The 23972-nt window shown below is 48.6% G+C and overlaps 1 protein-coding gene across 2 annotated transcripts in view; it reads right to left on the reverse strand.

Moving 5' to 3' along the window:
* Positions 1 to 23972, reverse strand: part of LOC105469720 (two pore segment channel 2) — a 202702-nt gene that overhangs the window by 58771 nt on the left and 119959 nt on the right. The gene's annotated exons all lie outside the window — the stretch shown is intronic.

The following is a 23972-nucleotide window of genomic DNA, read 5'->3' on the forward strand; positions in this document are numbered from 1 at the left end:
TCCAGCCCTGATGAATCCTGATTTTGGCCTGAAAGGAGGGGCTTTATCTGCTTGGCAGATAAACCCATGAGGCCTCTAGGATGAGTCTCCCTCACCGACCATCACTCCGTCCTTCACCCATCCTTCCACCCTGCTGACTCACACCAACACTCCTGCAGGCTCAGGAATCATCCAGCAGGACTGAAATATTGGGGAGAGTTCTGGCTGAAGTCCCCAAGGAAGCTGTGACTTCAGGATTTGACGGGGAGGGGCTTTCAGGTAAGTATTTTGTGTGTCTCTCACAGAAAGAGCCTTCAACCAACATCTGGAGTGCTGAACTAAATTGAACTCAATTGTTTCTCCACCTCTGATCTGCCTCCGTTTCCCCATTTATACCAAGGGATTGGGCGCCACTGCCACACAGGCCCCACCAGGGTTTGGGGGGTCTGTCATTGCATGGCTCCGGGTGTAATTCTCAAATGGTCCCAAGAACCCCTTTGAATATTTGAAACAGAAATCTGCGGGGAAGGTATGTGGCAAAGTTTTCAAAGCAGGTCACTCCGGTCCTTTCTGTAGGATTTCCAGGCAGCCTGCCAGCCTCCCTTTCCAATTAAATGCCCCATTTGGCTGACGGGTGGGCCTCTGGGCTGGAAGAGAGAGATGCCTGCTACCACCCCTGTCTGGATGTAATTTGGGGGACAGATTTCATGAGCCAGGGGAGAGAAGATGCCTGAGATGTGATCAGGATAGAGGCATCCCCCAACCAGCTCCCCAGGAAGAAAGCCCCACGTGTCCACCAGCCCGAGGTCTCACACAAAGGACCCACTCTGTGAATGCCTGGGGATTGGGGGAGGTAAGAGGTGGAGGAAGAACAATGACTCCTGATGGATCCAAGGAGAGAGTGGACCCTTCAGCCCTGGGACACCTCGTCCAAGACAAAAAGGTGGCTCAGAGCCGTGGCCGGCCCTGGGCTATGTTGCAAATGGCAAGTCAGCAGCAGTGAAAATGCAACGATCGGAACAAATAATGTTACAGAGAATTCCACCTGGCTAAGGCATCAGGACGCATCTAGGAGGAGCTGTGGGTTGGCAGGGAAGCCCAGGAGGGCCTGCAAAGGAGGCTGTGGAGCCCATGTGTGCACACACATGTGTGCATGTGTTTGTGGAAGTTTGCACATACATGTGCAAGTTGAGACGAGCCTTTGAAGAAAAAAAAAAAAATAATGAAATGCCTATGAGCAAAGCCAGGTGCCCAGAAAGGAAGCAGAAGGGAAGATGAAAGGCAGGAGGCCCCGCCCCCCCCCCCCCCCGCCTCCGGAAGCTTCCACGGGGTGAGAGGCCTCCTGGTGGCTCTCATTTTCAGAGGCCCGGCCGCCCGACTGCTGCAATGCTGAGGCCGTGTGGCCAAGGGGACACATGGAGCAGGGGCCAGTGACCCAGAGGAGGCAATCTTGACCACGATCTGATTACCAGATGGGTCCTTTCCCGCTCCCTAGAAAACAGGAAATCCATGTGAAAGGCAAGACAAATCACTGCCCCTGCCTCCCGCCCATCTGCCATGATATGTGAACATGTAGGTTGTCAGCAGCTCCCGCCCGTGATTGATTCCCGGTATTTATAGGCCGGGGTCTGTTATCAGCTGTGCTATCAAAGGCTTAGCCAGGCTGGGCTGACCCCACCGGCTATTTCAATATGCCACTCCTTTGAGACAGCTCTAACTCTTTAATTCAATAGCAATACTATTTCACGTCAGGCCCAAAGAGAGAGTTTCCTGCTTTGCAAAGGATTAGTGCCTGATTTCAAGGCAAATTAAAGACAGCTTGGAAATGTCACCTGTACTCAAGGCCAAGGGCACTACGGCCTCTACTCTCAGCCCAGGGTTTCACCTGCCAGGCTGCACCCAAGGCTCAAACGCTGTTGAGAGGTCAGGAAACAGGACGCCCGTCCTCATCCCAGTTTGCCACTAAAGTGCTGTGTGGGCTGGGCGTGGTGGCTCACGCCTGTAATCCCAGCACTTTGGGAGGCTGAGGTGGGCAGATCACCTGAGATCAGGAGCTTGAGACCAGCCTGACCAACATGGAGAAACCCCATCTCTACTAAAAATACAAAATTAGCCGACTGTGGTAATGCATGCCTGTAATCCCAGCTACTCGGGAGCCTGAGACAGGAGAATCGCTTGAATCCAGGAGGCGGAGGTTGCAGCGAGCCAAGATCACACCATTGCACTCCAGTCTGGGCAACAAGAGCGAAACTCCATTTCAAAGAAAAAAAAAAAAGTGCTGTGTGACATTGGCTATGTTGCTTGCCTTCTCTGTTTCTGTCTCTTCAGCCCTACAACCAGCTCTTCCGTGTTACAACATGAAGTCTAAGCTCTTTAGCTCAGCCTTCCAAGCCCCTAACAACACTGTAGTCTCTCCTTTTCACTACCCACCATCCCAGTCACCCTGAACATCTCCCTCGTCTCAAAACCTCACCTCTGCCTGGTCTCTCTCAGCACTATTCCTCAAGTGGCACCACTGCCCCTCACTACGACTCACTGCGGGTCAACCGCCAGCCAGGTCTTCCCGGGGCATCCTCTGCCTGCTTTTCCTAACACCCTACCGCATGGGCTGTCAGTCTCCCCACTCTACAGGTGGGAGGACTGAGGTGCAGAGAAGTCAAGGGAGAAAAGGACAGTGCCACGAATCATGCAGGCTCTGCCCAGCTGCAGAGCCCTGAGATCCTTCTGAGGGAGTGTCCGAGAGGTCCAGGAGACCGAGTTGTGGCTGTGAAGTCATCCTACCCCAGATGGAGAGTGCTCTGTGCTGCCAGCTGGCCACTTCCGGCCTAGCCAAGCATGGGCAGCAGCCACAGGCACAGGCAGAACCATGGAGGAACGCCCTGCACCCCCAGCATCACACGGAAGCTTCCACCCACAGAGCGACCGATGGGCAATGTCCAAGTGGAAATGGGAGACAGCATCACAAGATCACCAGGGACATGAGCCCACATGGCCGGTGTCACCCAGGAACCCTGCCCCTGACAGCCCAGGGAGCAGTGCCATGTAGCGGTGCCATTTTGCTCCTCTGTCTCTGCAGATGGAGACACTGAGATTCAGAAAGACCTCACCACCTTCCCAACATCACGTGGTTGATCAGGGTTGAAACTCAGCCAAGAACCCACCTTCCAGCCAGGGCTGTGTCCACTGGGAGGACCATTTATTTATTTACTTCTTTATTTAGAGACAGGGTCTCACTCAGTCTCCCAGGCTGGAGTGCAGCGGGGCGATCATAGCTCACTGCAGCCTCGAACTGCCAGGTTCAAGCAATCCTCCCACCTCAGCCACTCGAGTAACTGGGACCACAGGCATGTGTCACCTTACCAGGTTAATTTTTAATTTTTTTGTAGAGATAAAGTCTTGCTATGTTATCCAGGCAGATCTTGAACTCCTGGCCTCAAGCAATCCTCCCACCTTGGCCTCCCAAATTGCTGGGATTATAGGTGTGAGCCACCACACAGCCTGTCTTGTTTTTTTCAAACTAAGTTTTCTATTAAAAACTCCATTCAGTGGAAAGTTTCTATAATACATCAATTTTAATTATTATTTTTGTTTATGTTTGCAAACTACTATGGTAAACAGCACGAGTCCTCATGGTAGGGTCCCAGGAAGGTGCTTGCATTCTTGGACGAAGTTGTCCCACGTGCCTGCCCTAGGCCAGGCCGGGAAGGGACCACCTCCCAAGATGCCTCTGATGTCCAGCGTCAGGTTCTACCACAGGCAGGATGGAGTTTAGCCTCTCTCCACTGTCTTGAGACTGCCAGTCCCCAAGCAAGGCCAGAGGGGCAACCTCCAGCCATGGTGGCGGCCAGGCACCATTACTGTCCACTACGAATCTCCATCCCTGGCCCCTGCCTTCTTTCTACCTGCCCAGGACTAAGGGACTTTGCAGTCAGGCTGAGGAAGCCTCTGGTGGAGTTTGGGGTCATGCAGCCCTGCCTTCTGGCTCTTTAGCTTGATGCTGCCCCAAACCCAAGCTTGGGCACCTGCCTCCGTTCTGTCCCCCTCCTCCTGGCCTCATTCATCCAGCACTGAAGAGGGCAGTCTTGGGCACAGAGCAGTGAAGCTGTCCAACACTGAGGAACCTTGTCACACACCCATTATAGGTCAAAGTTCATTCCAGGTGTAAGTCACAACTCCCCTATGAGGCAGGAGCATTCATCTCCTTCTAGAGATGGGAACACTGAGGCACAGAGAGGTTAAATAACCCAAGGTTACCCAAATAATTGGTGCTAGAGCCAGGATTCAAGCATAGGCAGTCAGCTCCAGGGCTGGTGGGTTCCTACAGCCCTGTGCTGTCTGTCAACAGTGTTCTAAAAGAGGTTGGAGGGACACCAGCTCTCAAATAAGGCAGGAGAGAAAGAGGTAAATGAAGCAGGAGACAAAATTTGGAGGGTTTAGATGGGATCCTAGGTTTTCCCTCCTGGCACCTCCATCCCCAGAAAAGGAAAGAGTTGAACTAAGTGCTAGAGGTCCCCTATCCCTGCAGGGGAAATGCTTCCTCCTGATGGGGCCCTACCTCCTGGGGTCTTTGCTGAACAGTCTTGATAATGATGATGACAATGAAGATGATGACCATAATGGTGACAATGACAATGATAATGACAGTGATGATGATGATGGTGGTGGTGATGATGATGATGATGGTAGTGGTGGTGGTGATGATGATAATGATAATGGTGATTATGATGACAATGATGATGATGGTGGTGGTGATGGTGGTGGTGGTGGTGATGATGATGACAATGATGGTGATGATTATGATGACGATGGTGGTGGTGGTGGTGATGATGATGATAATGATGATGGTGGTGATGACTATGATGGTGGTCATGATGGTGGTGGTGATGGTGATGATGGTGATGGTGGTGGTGATGGTGGTGGTGATGATGATGACAATGATGATAATGGTGATAATGATGACAATGATGATGATGGTGATGATGATGATGATGATGGTGATGATGATGATGGTGGTAATGATGGTGACAATGATGATGATAATGGTGGCGATGATGCTTATAGCAATGATGCTGATGACATTACTATTAAATGGCTATGACTTGGGTCCTGGCCCCCATTCCCTCTCACCTATGCAAGACCTTTCTCCTGCAACTAGCCCCTCTTTTTCTTTAACATTATCTCCTTCTCTCATTCCCAAGAGCACATGGAGGCTGTGTCAGTTGTTATTGCTGCTACAACAAAACATCACAAACTTGGTAGTGTAAAGTAACACACACTTGTCACCCTACAGTCCCAGAGGTCAGGACAGGTCTCACTGGGCTAGAATCCAGGTTCCTTCTGGAGCCTGTGGGTGCAAATCATTTCCTTGCCTTTTCCAGCTTCTGAAGGCCACCAGCATTTCCTTTCTTGTGCCTCTTCTCCATGTTCCAAGGCAGCAACACTGCATCTTTCTGTGCCTTGCCTCCACCATCACAGCTCCCTCTGATTCTCCTCTTACTCCCTCTCTTCCACTTTTAAGGACCCTGTGGGCCAAGCTGGATGATTCAGGATGGTCTCCCTATCTCAAGGCCTGCTATTAGCCTTAATTCCATCTGTGACTTTAATTCTCCTTTGTCCTGTAACCTAACATGTTCACAAATTTCAGGGATTAGGATGAAGACATTTTTGGGGGCCACTATTCTGCCTTCCACAGATACACAGTGATATGGTTTGACTATGTCTCCACCCAAATCTCATCTTGAATTGTAGCTCCCAAAATTCCCACGTGTCATGGAAGGGATCTGGTGGGAGGTAATTGAATCATGGGGGTGGATCTTTCCCTTGCTGTTCTCATGGCTGTGAATAAGTCTCATGAGATCCAATGGTTTTATAAAGGGGAGTTCTCCTACACACGCTGTCTTGCCTACTGCCATGTAAGATGTGATTTTGCTCCTTGTTCACCTTCAGCCATGATTGTGAGGCCTCCCCAGCCATGTGGAACTGTGAGCCAATTAAACCTCTTTCCTTCATAAATCACTCAGTCTCAGGTATGTCTTTACTGGCAGCACGTGTTCTGGTTATTCTGTCTGAATAACACTGCCCCAAGATGGAGCCACTCAAAACAGCAATCATCATTTGTTATCTCTCATGGCTTCTGCCGGTCAGGCAGGCACAGTGGGGACAGTTTCTCTCCACCCTATGACATCTGGAGCCTCAGCTGGGGTGGCTCAGAGGCTGGAGACAGAACCACCTGAAGGCTCATTCGCCTACATGTCTGCCGGTCGGGGCTGATGTCAGCTGGGGGCCTGGTAAGGGCTGCCGGCCAGAACCACACATGGCCTCTCCATGTGGCTTGGGCTTCCTCACAACATGGAGGATGAGTTCCAAGAAAGAGAGAGCCAAATGAAAGCCATATTGCCTTTTCAGCCCTCAACTCAGGAGCCACAGGGCGTCACTCCTGCCACATACTCTGTCAGCGTACAGGTCTGCACAAACTCGGGGACAGGGTCACTCTTCCTCTCAAAGAAAGAGTGTCTACCTTACTTTGTAAGAAGAGCAGGTGGAATGGGAGATATACAGGGGGCATCATCTTTGGGACCTACTATCTTCCCTAGCACCTCAGACTGAGCCTGGGCCAGGCAGAACCCTTGAATGTTTCCCCAGACATAGCGGTCCCCTTCCCAGATAATGGCATCCCCATCCTCATGATATTTCAGGGCAAAAGTCTGGGCATTGTCTAGCGGGTGGCAGGCCATGCAGGTCAGACACTGGAGGGACATGGGCCACCAAAGCCTGGCATTTGGAGACCCTTCTGTTGGTTCTCACTGTGGGAAGTCGCACAGACCCCGCAGATCCCGGGCAGCTGTGTGACCTGGGCAAGCTGGCGGGAAGCGACAGTTCTGTAGACGCCGAGACAGAGAGGCTGCAATACTCCTCCGCCCGATTGCCTCATCCCCCAAAGGGCCTTGATAAATGGAGAGATAGGCCCGCTAATTCTTGGGTGCTGCAGGGGGAGGATGTCCTGTCACCACTAAAACGGGCCCGGACTCCTTATCATGCTGTCACTCTGCAAATCACCAAAGACAGGCTTACGTCACCCCTTCAGAGGGGCTTCAGAGGGGCCTCTAATCCTAATGGATTTGCCCAAGTGGAGATAAAGAACCTTCTTGTTCCTCCCATAAAGCAGTAATTCACTTTACAAATAGAGCCAAGGAGAGTGGTTGGCAGTGGGGGCTGGTCAGCCACTCAAAAGGGCCAGTTTTCTTGGGCAGGGGACGACATTCTGGAATATTCTGTGCAGGGAGGCTGACAGCACCAGTCCAGGGATGGCAACAATGGCTTCCCTGGGGATGCCAGGGTCATGAGAATGGGGCTCTCAGATCTGAGTTCAAAACTGAGCGCTCGCTACATATCAGCTGTACCATCTTGAATGTATTGCTTAGCCACTCTTAGCCTCGATTTGCTCATCTGTAACACAGGGTAATCAGTGTAGCCATCTTCCAACACTGCTGTGAGACTGAAATGTGGTCTAATGCAAGGCACAGAGCACAGGGGAGGCCACACATAAAAGGTTTCTGTTCCTATTGACAAGGCTGCTGTCATCCCCGGTGACCAGCAGTGGAGAATACAATGGCACTAGGGCTGCTAGCAGGGTAGCCAGAGCCCTAAGTTCACATCCCAGCACGACCACTTACCGGATGGGAATCTGAGGCACGTTCACCTCTCCTGCCTCAAATCCCTCTGCTGCAACCTGGGTAGTGTTCATTATTTTGAAATATTGGAATGATCAGTAAACCAATTTTGGATTAACCCGTAACTCTGAAAAATATACAGAAGCGATGTGAACTTAAGGGGATTAAATGAGGGGAGGCATGTGAAAAGTAGGTGCCAATCCTTGAAGGATGGGGGCAGCTGTTCAGGGTGGTCATGAAGGTTAGAAGGAGGACAGGGTCCAACCCACCCTATGGGTGGAAGGCAGAGCGTCCTGGTTGGAATCTATCCCCACTCCAGCAAAGTGGATTCCCTGGGCAGGGGAATGCTGAGAGGGTGGGGTGAAGCCAGGTGCCAAGGGGCCTGGAGCTTACACAACTGGACAGGGGCTCTTTAAGAAAAATAAGGCCAGGTGTAGTGGCTCGTGCCTGTAATCCCAGCACTTTGGGAGGCCAAGGCAGGCAGATCACGAGGTCAGGAGTTTGAGACCAGCCTGACCAAGATGGTGAAACCCCGTCTCTACTAAAAATACAAAAACAATTAGCCAGGCATGGTGGCACACACCTGTAATCCCAGTGACTTAGGAGACTGAGGCAGGAGAATCACTTGAACCCGGGAGGCAGAGGTTGCGGTGAGCTAAGATCGTGACACTGCACTCCAGCCTGGGTGACAGAGCGAGACTCTCTCTCAGAAAAAAACTAAAATAAAATAAAAAAAGAAAAGAAAAAGAAGACAAAATTGCAACTACAAAACTAGACAACAACCTGAATATTTATTAGAATGAGAAGGAAAAAAATCACAAGTTGAATGTTACAAAACTCACAAATATTGCAAACACCACAAAACATAAGAAAGTGCTGATGTTTTTATTTCTTAACTGCCTGACCTATTTCCGTAATACCATTTTTCTCTGTTTTGGGTTACATACTGTTTTACCACCTCCTAACATGACAATACTTTTATAATTATAATTTTTTCCAGTAAAGAGAATAGAAAGACAATTTGATTTTGCTCCAAAACACAGATAATTGAAATTCATTATTATTGATGGATTAAAACAGTTTCTTTCATGGTTCTATCAGAGTTTTTGTTTCTATCATGATATATGAAGAGGGATTTTGACATTTTAAACGTTCCATCAGCCTTATGTCTTTCAGCTTATTCTTTTGGCTTCTACAAGGATACTTCTCATCACATTTAATTTTGGAATAGTCAATCATTCTGAAAAAAAAAAATATATATATATATATATACACACACACACACACACAGAGAAGTGGCCAGGCACAGTGGCTCACGCCTGTAGTCCCAGCACTTTGCGAGGCTGAAGCAGGTGGATCATGAGGTTAAGAGATCGAGACCATCCTGGCCAACACAGTGAAACCCCATCTCTACTAAAAATACAAAAATTAGGCCGGGCGTGGTGGTGCACGCCTATAATCCCAGCTACTCGGGAGGTTGAGGCAAGAGAATCACTGGAACCTGGGAGGCAGAGGTTACAGTGAGCCGAGATCGTGCCACTACACTCCAGCCTGACAGCAGAGCAAGACTCCATCTAAAAACAAAAAAAAATTATATATGTGTCTATATATATGTGTATATTTATGCATATATATAATACACATTTATATACAGAACTGATATGAAATAAAAGAATATGCAATAGCCATTCAGATGCATTTTTTCCATCTGTTACTACACTGGATTGAGCTACGTAGTTATGCAACTGAATTTCTCTCCTACCCAATACCTTGAGTTACTGATGGATCTACCATAGAAGATCTCCCCCTGTGTCTCCAGACCATTTCACTGCACTGGGGCAGTCTTGTGTTTTCTGCTGTCTGGAGCTACCAGACTGTGTCAAGACAAGATGCAACACACACTCTAAAAGGGATCAGGGCCAGGCGCAGTGGTTCGCACCTGTAATCCCAGCAGTTTGGGAGGCTGAGGTGGGCGGATTGCCTGAAATCAGGAGTTTGAGACCAGCCTGGCCAACATGGCAAAACCCTGCATCTACTAAAAATACAAAACTTAGCTGGGCTTGGTGGTGGGCACCTGTAATCCCAGCTACACAGGAGGCTAAGACAGGAGAATTGCTTGAGGCCATGAGGTGGAGGTTGCAGTGAGCCAAGATTGCACCATTTTTGCACTCTAGCCTGGGTGACAGAGCAAGACTCCATCTAAAAAAAGAAGAAGAAAAAAAAGAAAAGAAAAAAGAAAGGGACTGAGTGCCTTAGGATGTGTGTGCATGTTTTATTCACAGAGAGGTGTGGTTTTACGCAGATGCTCTGCAAACCCAGGAACTCTGCTAAGTCTCATTTTGCCATGATTCTCACTGAAAGAGGAAAGTGCGCAGAGGGTAACGTGGTGTGTTTGCGATCAAAGCCTCTGCGATATGGAGGGTATTTCTGAAGGGAAAGACCTTTCTTTCTGATCAGACCTTCTGTGGGAACTGAATCGCCCACTCACAACCTTGCACATCAGGTGACAGGTCGAATATTTTCCCGCCTGACTTCAGCTCCATGCATTTCAGACTTCACTTCCCCTGCCCACACACACCCAGGGCCTGGGCCGTGAGACGCTTTCCCCTCCAGCACTGCTCTGTGGCCACGCCAGAGTGACCTTCCAGTGGGGGCAGGTGTGTCTCTAGAAGCCAGCCCTGGGCCAGCGGCAGCTCAGCTCTCTACAGAAGTGACCAGAACTCCACAAACAGGACCAGCAAACCTCCTTCCCTTGCCTGGACCCTTCAGCACCTGGAACCTCCAGCTCCTCCAAATTAGAAAGAAGAAACTGACACTTTCCCTATTGCCAATAAAATATCTTACACTGGTAAATATAAAGACATGTGCACAACCATGAGAGCGAATTCCTGGGCCCTTGCACTGGGGGGCCATGAAGCTGGAGTTTCAGGCTGAAGGATTCCTCTGGCTGGCTCAGAGGAGCTGGTGCCAGAAGCAGTACTTGTACCCCCACCCCCAACCACTTCCCAGAGGAAACCCCTTCTCCCACCCCCACCAAATTGCTGGAAGCAGGATAAAACCATCAGAAGCGCTTTATACCAGCCCCACAAGTTACAAAACACAGGTCAAGGTGCTCTTAGTTCTGTGGTGGTGTAAAAGTCCCAGATTCTTCTGGAGCTTAAATAACTGGACAGGGGCTCTTTAAGAAAAACAAGACAAAATTGAGGCCGGGCGTGGTGGCTCACACCTGTAATCTCAGTACTTTGGGAGGCCGAGGCAGGTCAGGAGTTCGAGACCAGCCTGGCCAACATGGTGAAACCCCATCTCTACTTAAAAAAAAAAAAAAAAAAAGAAAAGAAAAAATAGCTGGGCATGGTGGCACACACCTGTAATCCCAGCTACTTGAGAGACTGAGGCAGGAGAATTGCTTGAATCCAGGAGATGGAGGTTGCAGTGAGCTAAGATCGCACCACTGCACTCCAGCCAGGGTGACAGAGCGAGACTCTGTCTCAAAAAAAAAGAAAAGAAAAACAAGACAAAACTGCAACTACAAAACGAGCCACCAATGTAAGGAAGAAGTTGAAATAAAAGTAGAGCCATGACATTGAATAAAACTCAAGGGACAATGGCCCCACTGCGCACCCCGGCTTCACCACCACCCCTGGACCCCCTCCTGCATCCTATGCCACCCCTGCTGGCCTGGCCTCTTTTCTCCACCCAGGCTGTGCTTGGCTGCAGTTGTTTCTTGGTGAAAATAATTTCTTAAAACCCAGGGCAAAATAAAAGTCTGTGCTAACTTGACTCTCTCCACTAAACCTGCTACAAGTTTGCCCAGCGAGTCCAGCTCAGCCAGGAGCTCTTTGTAGCATTAGCCCAGGGTTTCTTTATCATCAATAATTAATCCGTGTGCAGCCAGGGTCAACACGGATTCAGAGAATGATACTGTGTGGGGTTAGAATCCAGCATACGGTTCAAAATGTGAGAACATATGTGGTAGGTGATGAGCGCCAACGGACACCCTCGAAGGGTCAAAGACTCAAGCCAGCTGTGGTGTCCCAAAGACTTTTGCTTTCCAATTTCCAATGCTGGGATATGACTTTCTAAAGAATGGACACCCCAGCCTGTCAAGGCTGCTCCCCACCCTGGGAAGGGACAAGAATTCAGTTATGGAGAAGAGTCACTCGTGACCCATGGAGCTTCCTGTGACAAAAGCCGCTCTGGAAACGATCAGAAAACATTAAAGAAGCAAAATGCATTTGGCATTGCTGCGATTTTGGAGCATGCATCCATTTTGTCATGAGCCATTGCCGATAAAGCATCTGCTCATTCAATTAGGCCCAGGAAAATGGAAAATTGCTGAAATTCACCGTTGAAAATATTTCATTTCTTAGTGAACACTGTTTACTGTTAGGAGGGAGAAATGGTCTGTTTTATCCATAAATAAAGGCAATTTCGGGAGGTCTTAGATATCAAAGTGAAAGATAAAAGGGAAGACGTATTTAGACATATGAGTTCACCGGCTGATACCCACAAAGATGCAGAGATCTGAAATGAAATCATCAAACTATGAAGATTGAAGCATTGCAGGACATGGTGACTGACATATTGTCTTCCTGGCTTCATCGGTCATGTGTGATGAGCCCAGCTGATAATGCAATAGCAGCCCAGCTGTCGGTCTGTGCAGAAGGGTAGCCTCGGAAGACATCTGCCCAGCCAGATCCAAACTTCCCTCATCTGGTCTCATCGAGGCTGCCCACACCGCAGGGGCCAACTCGCTAAGGGTTTGAAATGCATTTACCTGCAGCAAATTAGGAGCTAGCACACGGTCTGAACCCCGAGATCTCAGCTGAGTAAAGGGAACTCGCAGCCGTCCCCTGTGCTGCGAAGCAGATAGAAGGTTTCGTGGCATCTTCAACAAGTTTAAGAAGAGCAAGTCGACAGCTTTAGATGCCCCACTGTGGGCACCTACATTGTCTGAGGGTATCCGTGATGGGGTCTCATGAGGAAATAGTAAGGACCCCAAATGTCTTCATTCATATCGGTTCTTGGTGTAAGGAATCTGCACGGCTGGACAATGTCCTCCCACACCAGTGAGCACAAAAAGGTGGACTGTGGGCCACCACACCCAGCCTTTTCTCTTTTTTTTTTTTTTGAGACAGTTTCACTCTTGTCACCCAGGCTGGAGTGCAATGGCACCATCTTGGCTCACTGCAACCTCCGCCTCCCGGGTTCCAACAATTCTCCTGCCTCAGCCTCCCAAGCAGCTGGGATTACAGGTGCCCACCACCACGCCCGGCTAATTTTTGTATTTTTAGTAGAGATGGGGTTTCACCATGTTGGCCAGGCTGGTCTTGAACTCCTGATCTCAGGTGATCTGCCCACCTCGGCCTCCCAAAGTGCTGGGATTACAGGCCTGAGTCAATGCGCCTGGCCCACGTTCTTTTATTTTGAACGATTCTTTGCTTCTTGCTTTGTCTTTCTTACATTAGCATTTTGAACAGGATAAAGTGAGGTATTTGAAGTTGTTCCTGGATTTGTGTCTGGCTGATGGTTCCTTGATTTGATTTAGGCCTTATGTCTTTGGTGGGGACAGGACACACAGAATGGATGCTGTGCCCTCCCTGAGTCCTGGCAGTCCTTGATGTCAGCTCACCCCAGTGTTGGTGACGTGACCTTTGATCACTTCATTAAGGTCATGTTTTCTACTGCAAAGTGACCATTTTTTTCCTTTGGAAGTCGTAAGTCATTTGTGGCAAGATACTTTGAGACCTTTGAAATGACCTCATCCTTCTTAAACTTGGTCCCAATAGTCCACATCCATCCATGACCGTGATTCTTGCCTAAATCATATATTACTCTGATCGTTGCAAAACTGCAACTTCCTAACACTACTGTTCCTTCTACGTGTATCGGCTGGCATTCCACTGTAAAGAAGGGCTTTCTCAGTCGGGCACGGTGGCCCACTTCAGCCAAACAGACCCACGCAGGACATGAATTCTGATTGCTGCATGCCTCTGAGCTTGAGAATGGTGTGTTACGCAGCGTTAATGCAGCCACAGTGAGAACAAGCCTCTTCATCTCCCCCTCGTTTTTAAAACCTGCTCAGTGACAACACTGGAAATAGAGCCCCCCGCCTTCCCTCCAGCCTTGTGTGCATTTGTGCTGCTGGTCATGAGACTCGGTGCCCCTGTTTGTGGAGTGGGGGTGGGGAGTTCAGGGAAAGGTGCTGGGTGAAAACTGCACCAGCAAGAGAAAGACAAGCCTTCTTCTTGAGTCCCATGTGGATCTGCTCCAGAGCCTGTGGCTGGGCTTTCCCCGCGGCTCTTAGAGGAAGGAGAAGAAGAAGGAGCACAGCCAGGGAGGGCACAGATAAGGGGCCCTCATATGCATCCCCTTTGAAAGAAACAGCCTCTGAATCGAGACCTAGAGTGATGGCCTTGTGATCGGCTAGTGTGTACGGCTGCAGTCACAGGGGCTCGCCCGAGCTAGAGGACTCTGGGTTGTTGATCTGATTCTCCCATTTGAGGCCTGGCAGGGAAAGTGCAGACCAACTATGGGGGTGCACTGAGAAGAGAACAGGACAGACACCCCTGGGGTCTTTCCACCTCTCTTGCTATCCAAGGGAGAGACACTTCCCACACACAGGTCCAAACACAGAAGGAAGGAAACCAGGAGGGTAGCACCAGGCAGGCCCATCTCCACACATGGCAGCTGCCTGGACCTCGGAAAGCCATCCTGACACCCTCACACCCTGGAGGTGATGCTGGCCACGTGATCATGAGGATTCGACGAGTTGGTCTGTAGGGCACTCAGTATGTTAGCATTCCCTTCTGCGGTAGGTCTCCAGGAGAGAAGGCGGTCCTCACAGAATCGGTGTCCGAGGACACTAAATGAAAGTGGGCTGTTGGGGTGGGCTCTCTCTGGGGTGCCACGTGCCCTGCAGGTGCCCACGCCTGCCTTCAGAGCATGCACAGCGAAGGGGACACTGATGGGCTCAGAACTGCAGCCACATCTGGGTCCAGTTGCCCTCACGGCAAAGACACGAAGAGGCTGCTGTCTTCAAGGTCCTTGGCTTCAGTGTCTCCACCTTTCAGGGATGCTTGGAGGAAAGCCTCCCACCAGGCTGTCATGAGGCCATGGACAAATCATGAGGCTGTGGACAAATCATGAGGCTGTGGACAAAGAGACCACATGGGCCAGCTCCCGGCCCGTGCTGTGCAAGGTGGGAGCCCTGATCGTCACTCATCAGCAATGCGTTTAGACAGGAGGGGAGCTGGTGCTGGGGCCTCAGGAGAAGGCAGAAGGCGCAGGCCCACAGAGATGGCTCCAGGAGGTGGGAGAGTGGGGACCTGGTTCTGTCGAAGTCTCTACACGGAGGGAGTTCCCAGCCAGGTGGCTCCATTGTCTGGGGACTCTTATCAGCAAAGACAGACAGTCCTGTTCACAGACATCTGCCAACCCGTGTCCCAGGCTGGAGCTTGGGTTTCCACCGGGAGGCAAAGGCCAGCATTGGAAGATGGGGCCAGGCTCTGTTTACACACAGCAGTGCTGGGTGCCAGCTCCCATGGGATCACGTGTCTGTGTGCACAGGTGGCCAGGAGCACTGCGCCAAGGCTCACACAGGGCCTGCCCTGCGGCGCCGCCCACCCTGCCTTCCTTCCCTCCTTCCTTCTCTTCTCCCCACCTTCCCTCCTTCCTTCCTCTCTCCCTCCTTCCCTCCTTTTTTTAAATTCTCTCCTTCCAGCCCTCCCTCCCTTCTTTCCTTTCTTTCTTCTTTCCTCTCTTACCTCCTTTTTCTCTGCTCCTTCCATCCCTCCTCCCTTCCCTTCCCCTCTCTCTCCTCCCTTCCCTCCTTTTTCTTCTTTCTTCCTTCTGTTCTTCCTTTGTTCCCTCCTTCCTCTTTTCCTTCCTCCACCCCTTCGTTCTTTCTTTCCCTCCAACAGATAGATGTTTGGGTGCCTTTTTTGTACCATATCTGTGCTATACAACAAGATTTTAACAATAAGACTCCATTTCAGTCCACACGGAGCTCACAGACTAGAGGAAAACTCAAGCAGGTGATGATAGTACAAGATGTGTGACAGGGGCAGGTGCACAGGGCTGTGGGGGCCCCGAGGAGGTCACCTAACCCAGCCTGGGGCCAGGGAAGGCTTCCAGAAGACACAACATGTCCCTAATCCCTGGCAAGGGATTCTTTATGGGACTGGTGTTGAATATGCACTTTAGGATTGGTTAAAACACATGCTGGTCACAGCGGGTAGCCATACCACCACCAGTATGGTGAGCATTAAAGAGACTGACCAGCCAGCATGGTGGCTCACACCTGTAATCCCAGCACTGTGGGAGGCCAAGATGGGGGGATCACCTGAGGTCAGGAGTTCAAGATCAGCCTGGCCACCACGGCAAAACCCCGTCTCCACTAAAAATACAAAAATTAGCTGAGTGTGGTGGCGTGCACCTGTAGTCCCAGCTACTTGGGAGGCTGAGGCATGAGAATCTCCTGAGCCTGGGAGGTGGAGGTTGCAGTGAGCTGAGATTCCACCACTGCATTCCAGCCTGGGCAACAGAGTGAGACTCCATCTCGAAATAAATAAGTAAATAAATAAATAAATACACTGACCATGTCCTGGAGACCCTCCAGAGCCACTGGGACTGACGCACGCTTGCAGGCACATATGTAGGTGCAGCCACTTTGGAAATATGTAAGGCAACTTCTGATAAAGATAAGCTTCTACTTACGCTAGGACCCAGCAGCTCCACACTGAGCCCATAATACAAAACTTAGCATACGTGTCCCTCAACAGACTTGTACATGAATGTTGATAGCAGCTTTATTCAAAATCATCAAAACCTGAAAACAACCAAGGTGTTTGTCCACAGTAGACCTTGCACGTCCACCCAGTGGAAGCCCGTTTACCATGAAAGGTAGATATACATGGACGGTGGATATACACAGCCATGGATGGACCTGATGGGCACCATGCTAACAGACAAAGCCAGACATGAAAAGAGGAACATGCTCTATGTTTCTCTCATAACAAAATTCAAAAACAGGCCAAACTCATCTATGGTGATGGAAATCAGGGCAGTGAGTACCCAGAGGAGAGTGAAGTTAGTGAAATTAGTCCCTAAGAGAGATTTCTGATATGCTAGAAAATGCTGTAACTTGGTCTCTAATTTGATGGTTACATGAATATATATGTTGAGATACACACTTAATGTCTTTTACCATATGTAAATTATACTTCCGGTTTAAAATTCGATTAAGTGAAAAAAAAGAGGCCACTATAGCCAGGGAGAGCCCTGGGCCACAAACCAGGGTCTTTTAAAGTGGAGTCAGCAGGAAAGGACACAGGACATCGGGAGGGTTGGGGGCAAGGACTGGGGTGCAGACAGAGGCTTCAGAGAATTCACAGTTCAGGGCAGTGAGGGAGCCCAGCAGAGGGGTCTGAGGGGTCCAAATAGGATCATTGTTATTGTGCTTTAAGAAAAAAGTATGGCCTAGAAGCACTCCTAACTGCCATGGCCTAGTGACCACCTGACATGGAATGAACCCAGAGCTTGGAATTCTGGGCCTTGGAACTCATTGCAGTTGCCCTTATAAATCCCACACCATTTCAAACTTATCCGACTCCAGAACACATTCTTTTCTTGGTGCACCTGCCAACATTTCATGGAACACACTTTCGGAAAGAAAGGACTCCTTGATGAGGTAGCTGTTAAAAGGGTCATCATGCAGTGTGGTGATTCCTCAGAGACCTAGAACCAGAAATACCATTTGACCCAGCAATCCCATTACTGGGTATATACCCAAAGGAATATAAATCATTCTATTATAAGGACACATGCATGTGTATGTTTATTGCAGCATTATTCCCAATAGCAAAGACACTGAATCAACCCAAATGCCCATCAATGATAGATGGGATAAAGAAAATGTGGTACACATATACCATGGAATACTATACAGCCATAAAAAGGAACAAGATCATGTCCTTGGTAGGGACATGGATGGAGCTGGAAGCCATTATCCTCAGCAAACTAACACAGGAACAGAAAACCAAACACTGCATGTCCCCACTTATAAATGGGAGCTGAACAATGAGAACACATGGACACAGGGAGGGGAACATCACACACTGGGGCCTGTCAGAGGTTGTTGGGGAGCATCAGGATGAATACCTAATGCATGCAGGGTTTAATACCTAGGTGATGGGTTGATAGGTGCAGTAAACCACCATGGCACATGTTTCCCTATGTAACAAACCTCCACATCCTGCACATGTATCCCAGAACTTAAAATTAAATTAAATTAATTTTTTTTAAAAAAAGGTCATCATGAGGCCCACGTAATGATGCAGGAAGGCAATGAGACACGGGAAGGCATGCAGGCTCCCAGAGTTGACTGATCATTGCTGACTAATTTCACTCCTTCCCAGAACCCAACCAAAGCCACAGCAAAGGGATTTTAAAGATGGAAATTCACAAGAATGTGAGAACAGAAAAGACAACTTCAGCAACCAAAGTTTACCAGATGGATGGAAGACAAATGAGTTAAAACTGCAACTCAACAGAATGGCTTGAGAAGACCACCATCGGAGGTAGCTGGGAAGATCAGGGTAGGGGCAGGAAAGAGCTTGTTTACACAGCAGAGTTCTTCAAAAAGCCACTCTGGAACTGAGGTGAAGAACCCACTACAATAGAGAGATTCCGTTGGAGCCCCAGCTCCTGTCAGCATCCACCACTAAGGGCTGTCCACTCTTCTCTTTGGAAGAAGAATAGAAGTTTATGTTCTGGGCCAGGCACAGTTTTGGGGCCAGCCACGCTACTGCTGCTGTCACTATGGCTCATTACCAAGCCATCGACTAGAAGTATGAGCCGTTCTGGGGGTGCTCAGAGAAGTAGGGGTGCTGCACATGCTAACCAAGATGTGGGCAGTCTTCTAGGAAGAGAAACCCAATAGTGCTTTGGTTTTTGAAAGCATCGCTTAGGAGCTGCTAACCCAGAACATTCAGAAATAGAGCCACTCCACCTGGAATTGGTAGAGAAATAAAAGAGAAATATGAAACTATTATAGAAGAAAGTAAAAAATGCAAATCAAATTTAATACGTGCACTAGACCATTCTCACATTGCCATAAGGAACTACCTGAGACTGGGTAATTTATAAAGAAAAGAGGTTTAATTGACGCATAGTTATGCATGACTGGGAGGCCTCAGGAAACTTACAATCATGGGAGAAGGTGAAGGGGAGCCAAGGCACGTCTCACATGGCAGCAGGAGAGAGTGTGAAGGGGGGAACTCCCGCACACTTTTAAACATCAGGTCTTCTGAGAACTCACTCACTATCACAAGAACAGCAAGGGGGAAAATCCGCCCCCATGATCCAATCACCTCCTACTCCACCAGGCCCCTCCCCTGACACATGGGGATTACAATTTGAGATGAGATTTGGGTGGGGACACACAGCCAGACCATATCAGTTGGTATGAACCACCTCAGGAGGAGAAGCATGCTAAGATTCTTTCACTTGAAAAGATGCTGCACTGAAGAATGGTTTTGTATGACTTAAACAGTTTGCGTGGCATATAATCTTTTCTCAACAGAGGCTGTAGAACTCTTTTAATATGTTAAGTTCACCTATCACACTTTAACTGTTACAAACACATGTACTCAGAATCGCCAATAAAAACTCAACATAACTTTCAAAAAAATGGTTTATTTTCTGGAGAACATAATATAGAAGGTTTACATACTAGGGGATTCCAGCACAGTGAGGGCCTGGAGACCTTGCCAAAAAAATGTGAAGAGGTGGTCAGGTGACCCTTTGTACCCTGACCCGTTCCCTCACCCAGATCTTCCCCCTAGGCAGGCCACTGAAAGACCCTCCTCTGAGGTCTGTTCAGCCCAAGAGGAAAGATCTAAAGCTGTTTACATCAAGAGAACCTCAAAAAACATCCCATATCATCCTACAACGAAGGGTATGGTGGCCAAGCTCTGCTCTTGAACTTCCAGTGAGCTCTTTCGTCTCCCATCCTGTCATAATCTGACAGCCAAAGGTTACCAGACTTCTGTGAACAGCCTCCAACATGAAAAGCAGAGACCAAAACATCAACAGAAACACATAACTGGGCAGAAACAGACTTTTCAGAAAAACAAAACAAAACAAAACAAAATAATAAAACAAATTTTTTTTTTTTTTTTTTTAGACAGAGTTACTCTGTCACCCAGGCTGGAGTACAGTGGCGTGATCTCGGCTCACTGCAACTTCCACCTCCTGAGTTCAAGCGATTCTCCTGTCTCAGCCTCCCTAGTAGCTGGGATTACAGGCATCTGCCACAGCACCCGGCTAATTTTTGTATTTTTAATAGAGATGGGGTTTCACCATATTGGTCAGGCTGGTCTTGAACTCCTGACCTCATGATCCACCCACCTTGGCCTCCCAAAGTGCTGGGATTACAGGCATGAGCCACTGCACATGGCCAAAAACAAAAACAAAAAACAAACAAACAACAAAAAAAAAACTTTAATGACCATAGCAACAATAACAAGTTGTCCTCAATATCCTCAGTGAGAGAGGATATTACATCTGAGAACAAGAGCAGGATGTTATCAAAAGGAACACTCAGAGGATTTTTTTTTTTCTAAATGTAAAAATCACAGCAGAAGTGAAAAACTCAGTAGAAGAGTTATAAAAGACAGTTGAGAAAAATAGCCCAGAAAATAAAAGAAAGAAGAGAGGGAAGGGGGATTAGAAAGAGATAGAGAAGAAAAGAGAGAAGGGGGAAGAGGGAGGCAGGAAAAGAGAAGAGGGTAGATGGCAAGAATGAGGAGGAGAAATAAGGACAATGAGGCTGGGCATGGTGGCTTATGCCTATAATCCTAGCATTTTGGGAGGCCAAGGTGGGCGGATCACTTGATGTCAGAAGTTCAAGACCAGCCTGCCCAACATGGCAAAACCCCATATCCATTTAAAAATATAAAAGTTAACCAGGTATGGTGGTGTGCACCTGTAATCCCAGCTATTTGGGAGGTTGAGGCACGAGAATCACTTGAACCTGGGAGGTGGAGGTTGCAGTGAGCTGAGATTGAACCACTGCACTCCAGCCCAGGTAACAGGGTAAGACTCTGTCTCAAAAAATAAAAAAAAAGAAAAAAGAAAATCTAGAAAATAAGTACAGAAGATCCAACATCCAAATAACAGGACTAACAGGAGCTACAGATGTATAAGAAAGAGGAAATTTCAGGGAAGAAATCATCAACGAAATAATTCAGAGTAATTCCCTGGCACTAAAAACAAGGCCCACAAAATACCCAGCATAGGAGGTGAACACAGCTCTACCCCATGGACACATCACTGTAGAACTTTAGTACACCTGGGACAAAGAGAAGATTCTACAAACGTCCAGAGAGAAAAACCAGATGACATACCCAGGACTGGTTATCAACATAGCTTCAGAATTCTCAGCAGCCACACTGGAAGCAAGAAAACAATGGAGCAATGCGTTTGAGCTTCTAAAGGGAAATTATTTCCCAACCCAACCTTCTGTGCCAGCCACATTATCAAGCAAGTGTGAAGGTGGAATAGAGATCCCTTCAGCTGTGTGAGGTCTCTAACAAATTTGCCTACGAGCCACACTTTCTCAGAAAGCTACTGAAGGATGTGCTACACCCAACTGACAAGGTAAACCAAGAAAGAGAAGACTCGACATACAGGAAGTAGCAGGTGAAGGCAGTCCCCCAAAAGATCCCTGATGGCCATGACACACTCCACATAAAAGGCTGCCAGTGCAGGTGACAGCTATGTGACAAGATTTCTGCCACCACTGTGCCCCTTTTTGACCTGAGGACAGAGTATGGGGTGAGGGTCTTATCTTTGCTTGGGTTATATTGACCAGAGGCTGACAAAGTTCCTGCTGTTTCTCCTGCTGGGCTGCCTCCACCAACTGAGAACTTTGATCTATTCTTGAAAGCAGGAACTGGCCACTGTGAGCTTAGAAGCCAATGATACGAAGCAACCAGCTCTCTTTGGCCATCCTTCTGCCATGATCCCAGAGGTCAGCCTCATCAGATAGCCCAGCTATCGTGAGACCTCAGTCTCCCAGGGTTCACTCATGCCTTTGCCCAATGACAGTCTGATCTTCAATTCTCTCAGAGAGGGGCAGAGCCTGGCTGGCTGCCCTGAGTTTGCCAGAACTCAGCTGGCCTTTGTATTTTATATTTTTCTGTGAGCTTTCAACTCTTGGTGACAACATTGTCATTTCCTTACACAATTTTCTTTGTGCTTCCTTTAATTTTTTAGAACTATACAATGTGTTGTAAGCTTGTAGATGCTGGCCAGATGATCACCAAGTCTGTTCCTCCCCGCTTCCTGGACACTCAGCTGGACTGCATTTCCCAGCCTCCCTTGCAGGTAGGTACAGGTACATGTCTGCATTCCATCCAATAGAATGTGATGGAAATAACGTCTACCACCTCCAGGCCTGCCTAAAAAAGCTTCCTACACAATCCAGCCTGCTCTTTCTCTCTGTTCGCTCCTCTGCCGACTCAATGCAGTGCACCAAATGGAGGACTCCATGGCTATAGGGGATGGCAGAGCCACTCAGAAAAAAAGGCCTGGGTCCCTGCATGGCTGCATGGAGCAGAGCCCAACCCAACCTGCCCTGCACTGTCATGAACAAGAGATACACACGTATTGAATTAGGGTGCTACAATTAGCGGGTTGCTTGTTAAAACAGTTAATATACCCTGATTAATAAAGGATATTTGCATAGCTGGTAAAACTCTAAAGGAAAATATAGGCCATTAGTTTTAGGAGTGAGTTTCCTGACACAGAGGAGGTAGGTACTTGAGAAATAGCTTTGCTGAACAAACGAATGCACAAACACAATTGCTCTTTGACCGTGGCTTCAAAGTCTTGTCCACACAAGCGTGTGGCCCGGAGGGGAACGGGAAAAATGTAGACAGTTGATTTGTCAGTGTAGTGGGAATGTGGGTGAAATTTTTCCTGTTATTGTTAGGATAAGGTTATTTTGCAATAAATACGTAGAGAATGTGGAGTCAGGCTCTCCCGCATTCTGTGTGGCATGTGTAAAAACATTTAGGAACGCAGCACTCCAAACAGATGTTTCTTTGCAAGCAAGAGCTCATTTCTCCCGAAAGCAGTCAGGATCCAGCCACCAGGCATCCCCCTCCTCCAGCAGCCCAGCTCTCCAAACCCACCCTCCCCAGTCCCAGCCTACACAAGGTCCTCAGCCCTCAGTCCTGCCCCCAGATGGAAGCCCCCCACCTTCTGCCACCACAACACATTCTGCAGGCTCAAGGCTGAGTTCAGTGTCACCAGTGCAGAGCTCTCCACCCATCCTATGTCCCCATAGGTCTTTGACCCTCTGTAGTGGGCATCTGCCTATTCAGCCTGGCAGTGCCCAGAAGACAGCTTGCCTAGGGGTGAAGGGATGAGGGTCCCCCAGTCAGACCAACCAGGTCCGCACCCCAGATGCCCACTGACCAGCTCAGGGGTGGGAGCAAGTTGCTTTGCCTCTCTGAAGCCCAGGGACCATGACAGCCCCTTCCTGAAGGATGTTTGTGAAGAGCAGATGAAAGGATGCATGGAATGTTCTTAGAAAGGCCCCTGGCCCATATGGATCACTCAGTAAGCCTTGGTCCCGGGACTGTCCTCAGAAGTAGAGACTGCATCTGTGTCTGGCTCTTACAATGACCCGTTAACCCCTCAAGGGTGATGCCCACATGCTCCTCCCTGGTAACTTGCCTGGAGTCCAGCACTCAGTGAGCTGCACATGGAACAGAACCAAGAGCTCAACCAGCCGCAGAGGAGCTAAGTTAAGCCTGTGTCTGTTGATGGCCACTTGGCCACTGGATTCGAGGCAGGATGCACTGGTACCTTGGGACTGCCCTCACCATCAGTCCTGCCTTGCCCAGAGGGCTGGGCCAGGAGAAGCTGGCCAGTGCAGGGGCCAGCCAGAAAGCACGTCCTGGGGAATGGCTGAAGAAACTAAGGATATGTACCCAAAGAAGAGAAGACCTGGAAGAAGATTCTATCTACCCAGAAATGGTGGTTGAGCACCTACTATGTTTCAGGTACAGTTCTCAAATGAGTGAGACAGAGAGCAAGACAGACAGATGGCCTGCCCTTGTGGGCTTGCATTCTGGACATTAAATTAAAAATAGAACCAGACAATCCAATTAATAAAAAACAGAACCAGACAATATAATAAATAAAAAATAGAACTAGACCATCCAATTAAAAAATAGAACCAGACAATCCAATAAATAGATACGTAAAGCAACATCAGCTGGTACTAAATTCTATAATGAAAAATAAAGG

This window comes from Macaca nemestrina, chromosome 12, assembly GCF_043159975.1.
Source record: "Macaca nemestrina isolate mMacNem1 chromosome 12, mMacNem.hap1, whole genome shotgun sequence".
Classification (NCBI taxonomy): Eukaryota; Metazoa; Chordata; class Mammalia; order Primates; family Cercopithecidae; genus Macaca; species Macaca nemestrina.